This window comes from Tupaia chinensis, unplaced genomic scaffold (genome assembly GCF_000334495.1).
Source record: "Tupaia chinensis unplaced genomic scaffold, TupChi_1.0 Scaffold000527_1, whole genome shotgun sequence".
Lineage (NCBI taxonomy): Eukaryota > Metazoa > Chordata > Mammalia > Scandentia > Tupaiidae > Tupaia > Tupaia belangeri.
In genome coordinates, this window is record NW_006160040.1 from 5,076,698 (window position 1) to 5,083,657 (window position 6,960).

General features: G+C 40.6%; 1 protein-coding gene across 1 annotated transcript in view; it reads right to left on the reverse strand.

Annotated features, from left to right (window-relative positions):
- AK9 (adenylate kinase 9) overlaps nt 1-6,960 on the reverse strand; it is a 135,708-nt gene that overhangs the window by 45,790 nt on the left and 82,958 nt on the right. The window lies entirely within an intron of this gene.

Genomic DNA, 6,960 nt, shown 5'->3' on the forward strand with positions numbered 1-6,960 from the left:
TTAAAAAATTAAAAATTTGTAATTACGGTTCTTTTTTTTTTAAAAAAAATCACAAAATAGAAAACCACGTGGTGCGCTTGCGCGCTGCGCGAAAAATCTAGTTCACTGCAGCCATGTGGAACCTTGTCTTCTGCCTGGATGGGAGGAGCAGAGCGAAAATTAACAAGAAAGAAGGCGGAGCTAAGAGCCAGAGAAAAACTGGGCCTTGTTTTTTTTTTTTAAAAAAGAAAAAAGGGTAAAAAGGAAATATTACCAAAAAAATAAAAAAAAAGGGAAGACAGAAGCAGGGAGAGACAGGAACTGAGAGACAGAGAGAGAAGGCTGGGGGTGCAGAGGGGGGCTCCCTACTGCTAGCTCGTTTGTTGGAGGCTGAATTATTAGTAGAAAATCTTCATTCCCTTAAAAATCTAGTTCACTGTAGCCATGTGGAGCCTTGTCTTCTGCCGCTAGCTCGTTTGTTGGAGGCTGAATTATTAGTAGAAAATCTTCATTCCCTTAAAAATCTAGTTCACGGTAGCCATGTGGAACCTTGTCTTCTGCCTGGATGGGAGGAGCAGAGCGAAAAAAAAAAAAAAAAAATCCAAGCTAGTTGCCTTCTAAGACAAAAACATCAGTTCTCTTTGAAGGTATATGACAAAATCCAGAGTCTCCATAATGTAACACTTATGATTCGAGGATAACTCAAAATAGGAAAGATCATGAAAATGTAACCCATTCTCATAAAGAAAGATAATACCTCAACATCCAGGCCAGGTGTTAGAATTACCAAACAAGATTATTAAACATTAAAGCAATTATTATTATATAATTAATGAGGAAAAGGAGAATATACTCATAATAAACTGAAAGACTGACACTCTCAGAGGAAAAACAGAAAATATCAAATCAAATCAAATTAAATCAAATGGAAATTTCAAAACCAAAAAACAAACATTGGAAATTTAAATACATGGGCTTAGCAGTGGAATCAAGTTAACAGAAGGAAGAATCAGTGTATTTGAAGGCAGATTGGTATAAATTACTCAAGAGAAGAAAGATTAAAAACAAAACAAAACAGAGCTCCAGGGACATGAGGAACTACAGAACTTCTAACCTATGTGTAACTGGAGTTCCAGAAGGGAAAAAGAAAAACAACAACAACAAAAAACAGAACAAACGAGGCAGAAGAAATAATATCCAAAGTTTTACCAAATTTGGCAAAAAACATATATTTAGATATTAAAGAGGTTCAGTGAATTCCAAATTAAATAAATATAAAGAAACTGATGTGCAGGCATATCATAATCAAACTGTTGAAAAGCAAAGGCACAGAGAAAATCTTGACAGTTATCAGAGAAAAAATACAGGTGAATAATAATTCTTTGGCCACATTCTTCTCACTCCTCTGTCTTCTATAATGCCAGAGGAATGAATGAAGAACACCACAAGCAGTAAATATTTGTATAAATATAAAAGGGAACCTATTTTCCTCTTAATTTTTAAGGAGCATATGACTATTTAAAACAAAAATACGACCTTTTAAAATGTATTTAGCTGTAAAATACATGACAACTAGAGCATAAAGGATGTTGGATGGATCAACAGGTGGCATGGTGGTTAAGGTGCTGAATTCCCACATGGCTGACTGTAGTTCAAGTCCCATATGTGGTGCTTTGGAAATCAAAAATAAATAAATAAAATAAATATTAGAATTATTTAAAAAAAAAGAAAAAAAAGTTGGTGGGCTGGGGGTGGGTAGAGCAAATGGGACCCATTTAGTTATAAGGTTTTTGTACTATTACACAGAATAATATTGACTAAGTAGAATATACAAAGCTTAGGATATATATATAATTCTAGAAAAATCACTAAAAACATAAAGTATAGAGGTATAACTAAAATGCCATGGATAACTACTAGAAAATGTATTTTAAAAATATACTCATATCATCCAAAGAAGACTGGAAAGGGATAACTGAGAAAGAGAAAACAGAAGAGACAAACAATACGCGTAAAATGCACAGTCAGAGAAAGTGGATGACACAGCTGTGACAGTTTTCTATCTGTCGGGGAACGGAGGGGAAAGGCACCATGACCTGGGAGGAAGGCAATGGAAGGGGAGTGACGCTTATGATGAGAGAGGGCACGGGAAAGGAAGGCATGAAGAAACGGGGTGTAAAAGGCCTGTCGGTTCTGGGTTTGCTGGTCCAGATCCCTATACTGCACTGTCCAGCGAGTGACACTGCGTTGCCTTCTGATTTTGGATTCTGAGATACTGTTCTGAACTACTTGGTTTTCAAATGCCTGAACCTCAATCTAGAACGGTATACCTGTGCATGCTTTTGCTTGTGGTTTCATCCCGAATATCCTCGGCACATTGGCTTTGGGGCCCCAGCAGACCTCAGAGATGGTCTTGGCCGAGTATTTGATCTGGAGACTGTTTTTACCTCCTGTGGACTCTGACTTTGGCTTTCTGTCAGCACGTAGGAGATGCATCTCTGTTATCTACTCACCCAGGCACAGTTTAAACAATTCTTCCTTTGCTCCCTGTCCTAACTCTTTCTGGCTCTCTCCTTCTTGTGCTAGAAGATACCCAGGCACTAGAGAAGGAGCCTGTGGTCAGGAAGCAAACAAGGATTCTGGAGAAAAGAGTAGGAGGAGAAGCAAGACTGAAGGTATGTAAGGAAGGTGGGCAAGTATTTTTATACAAAGGAATTGGTTTACAGAATGTTCTTTAGTCACATTCTGACACAAGAAGTCCACCAGATGGCGACATTTCCCTGCAAAAATCAACATCCTTGGGCCTTTGAAGTGATTTTTAATATTAAAAATGTTTTCTTTGCTGCTAAAAAGCCGGACAGTAAAGGCAATTTTTTTTTTTTTTTTTTTGCTATGAGCACAGTTACAGAACTACAAAGGCCGATCTGCATGCAGTTCTCGTTCAGTTTTAACAGTAATGGAGCTGCATATTCCACACAGGAAGCCAGTGATGAGAAAGGCCCTGGATCCTTCCATGGGAGCGAGCTCTAGACTATAAGTGGAGGCAGGATGGTTCAACTCACAGTGTCCTCTTAGCCTATTAATTACACTAAGTCACTCCTGAGACACTATGTGGTGTGTCGTGTTTTATTGTGTAAGGTAATGGGACATAGTTTATAAAATTTCCATCAGAACAGTTAAAGAAAAATTAATATAGAGTATTAATCCTTTATTTTGTCTTCTTCTTTCTTTCTTTCTTTATTTTTAAGTGTTTGCTGTAGGACTTGTGTGCTTGCCAGAGACAGCGGGAGACAGAGAAAATGAGAAATCACCTTGCTTCCTGTCCCCGGAGGGGATGGCCATATCACAATCCCTTTTCCTCCATTCTCTTGGGATTTGGGGCACATATGCATTAGTGCCTGGCATGTTTTTCGAGCCGCCAGGTCTGGGACTTGAATGGTGAGGTCAACCATATGGGATCCTGTGCCTTAATCTCCACGTCTCCATGTCACCTGCGGGTCCCGTAGTTTTAATCTTTTTTTTTTCTTTTTTTTTTTTTTTTTTGAGAGATTTTTGCTATGGGATGGATGTGCTTGCTGGAGAGATAGAGAGAGACGGGAAGTAAGAAATCATCCCCCAGGGGAATGGCCATGCCACAATCCCTTCTCCTCCATTCTCCCCTCAGGATCTTGTGTACACATGCACATGTCCAGCGTAGTTTCAAGTAGCTGGGTCTTGAACTCAAACTGCAGTAGACTACGTGGGAGTCCAGTGACATAACCGTTATGCTACCTGCTGGTCCCCATAGTTTTAATCTTTAACTCATTAAAAATCTCAGGTGTAAATTAATTATGTGAAATACATTGTCAATTTTTTTAAAGAGAGCTAAATTACAAAATCCTACTTAACCTATATCGAGTCTTTGGCCAGGAACAGCAGACCACTAGACCACCCTAAAAGCCAGGTGTCATGGCATGTGCCATTGCCCTAGTTACTTGGGAGGATTATGACATAGCAAGACTATCTAAGAAAAAAAAAAAAAAAGCAAGCAAACAACTAATACCAAATCTTTGAAATGAAGAATAAGAAGCAGTAATACTATTCTGATGTTAATAAAAGGAAAAAATATAAATTTAATAACATTTAAAATTAATTTTAAAATAATTATTTTATTTAACTTTATTTATTTATTTATTTTAACTTGACAGGGGGAGGGGGAGAGTGAGAAAGAAAGCCACCAGGCCCAGGACTTGAACTGTGGTCAGCCATGTGGGAATCCAACACCCTTAACCACCACACCACTTGCTGACCCTTAAAACTAATTCTTTTTTTTTCTGAGAAGTTTTTGCTATAGGACACATGCGCTTGCCAGACAGACAGAGAGACAGAGAGACAGAAAACGAGAAATCACCCCCTAGTGAGGGATGCCACGCCACACTCCTTCTCCATTCTCCTCTCGGGATCTTGGGCATGCACGCACACGCGCCCGGTGTGAGTTTTAAGCCACCAGGTCTGGGACGCGAACCGTGGTCGACTACGTGGGAGTCCAGCGACATAGCCATTATGCTAACTGCTGATTCCCCCCAAAACTAATTTTTAATAAAAAGATTTAACTGAAGATTAGCAAAGAAAGTACATTAAAGTTTAATTAAGAAAACGAAGTATTATTAATTTTTCCATTTTTTTTTTTGTTTTAGAGATTTTTGCTATAGGGCACATGTGCTCACCAGAGAGACAGAGAGAGACAGACAGAAAGTGAGAGATCAGTGTGGAGGGGGAAGGGCAGATGGCCAAACCGCAATCCTTTCTCCATTCTCCTCTCCGGATTTTGACCATACAGGCACACATACCTGGCTTGAGTTTTAAGTTGCTGGTCTGGAACTCAAATCATGGTTGACTACGTGGGAGTCCAGAGACGTAAGCCTTACGCCATCTGCTGGTCCCTATTTTTTCCAGTTTTATAATGAAAAAAAAATCTAGACTCAGAGAGGTTAAGTAACTTGCTCAATGTTATACAACCACAGCAAAACAACTACAGATTGTCTACTCTGGGTCAGCACTCGACCAGGTCCTAGAGCGCTAGCAGTGAACAAAGTTGCTAAGAAGTGGAGAGAAGATCCCAGTTTTCTTTTGTTCAACCTCCAGATCTGGCCTCCTGTAACATGATGCTGAGACATTTGAAGTGATTCCAAAGCAGATTCCCGAGGGCTTAAAGGAAGAAGTTTTCTATACTCGATTCCAGGTTAGGAAGTCTTTTTGGTCCAAACTTTAGCATGGTATCTTTTTTTTTCTTTGGAGAGGTTTTCGCTATAGGGTACGTGTGCTTGCCAGAAAGACAGAGAGACACAGAGAGACAGAAAGTGAGAGATAGCCACGACACAATCCTTTCTCCTCCATTCTCCTCTTGGGATCTTGGGTACGCACGCACACGCTCCCAGTGTGGGTTTAAGCCACCGGGTCTGGGACTCGAACTGTGGTCGACTACATGCGAGTCCAGGGACGTAGCCATTACGCCATCTGCTGGTCCCCCCAGTGTGATTTTTCAAGCTGCCATGTCCAGGACTTGAACTGTGGTCGGCCATGTAGGAGTCCAGTGCCTTAACCATTATGCCACTTGCTGGTCCTATAATTTCTCTCTCTCTCTCTCTCTCCCCTTTTAATTACTAGAAGGTACATGTACGAGAAAGAGAGAGAGAGAGAGAAAGAGAGACCACCCCCCACTCCCCATGTGACATGGTCACACTTCAATCCCTTCTCCATTTCTCCACCCTATCAGGATTTCGGGTACACATCCTCATGTGCTTAGTGAGTTGTTCAAGCTGCTGGGGCCAGATTTGAACTGTTGTTAGCCTTGCGGGATCTGGCTTTCTATGCACAGTACTTAACACTGTGTTATGGGGCCGGCCCTGCATAGCTAGAAATCAGAAAACAGGAAGACCAGTCTAGAAAAGATGTTACCAGGGTGTCTTAGACCAGAAGGAAAAGGAAGAAGGCAGGGGCTATCCGGTTATTTGCCCTGGTTATAAGGGTTACTTGTAAGCTGACTGTAAATACGAGCCTCAGGCCCTTTAGAGAACTAGCTTGTCTAGCCACATCTCCCTTTCAACTATTGTACTCTCGAGCTGCTTGATGTGGTAACTGGGTCAGCTTGGGAAGAGTTCCACTCTAAAAACCAAATCCATGACCTTCTAGGTTTATACTCTAAAAATACCAGCAGACAGAGAGAAGGAGCTGCTCTGAGTGTCTTGCACAGGAAGAACACTTTTCAGAAGCTCTGCCGTCCTGTTCCTCCTCCTGAGGTCATCAGTACTAGGGTTCTGGCATGACAGCAAAGGGTCTGTGTAGTCCTCACTCTCACGCCCCCAGCCTGCCTCCCATGGCATTGGCTGGAAGTGTACAAAGCACAGTTCAATGCAGTATTATATTTTGTGTTAGATAACTTTAAAAATCCTTAGTGGTTTTCTTTTCTTTAAAAAGTGTTCATTTCCGGACCAGTCCTATAGTCTAGTGGCTAAAGGAGCCACATCCCACATGGCCAACCGTGGTATGAATCCCAGCCCTGGCAACTTGGAAGACATGTTCGTTGTGTGTATGCTCCAAATTCCAACAAGATGGAGAATGGAGAAGGGATCGAGGCATGACTGTCTCATTGTGTGGGGAGGTACTTACTCTCTCTGTATCTCTGTCTCTGGCAAGTACAAGCACCCTCTGGTAATTTTTAAAAAGTTCATTTTTATTAATATAAAAATAACAAAAGCTCATCATGAATAGTTATGGCATGCTAAAAAAGAATTAAAAAAAAGGTAAATCTCACAAATTGAACATAAATTTTCTGTAGTCCCTTTAAGAGCTTTTTTAAAAAAATAATTATTTTATTTAGCTATTTATTTATTTGTTTACTTTGAGAGGTTTTTGCTTTAGGGCACATTCGCTCACCAGAAAGACAGAGAGAGAGAGAGAGAGAGAGAGAGAGAGAGAGAGAGAGAGAGAAAGCGAGAAATC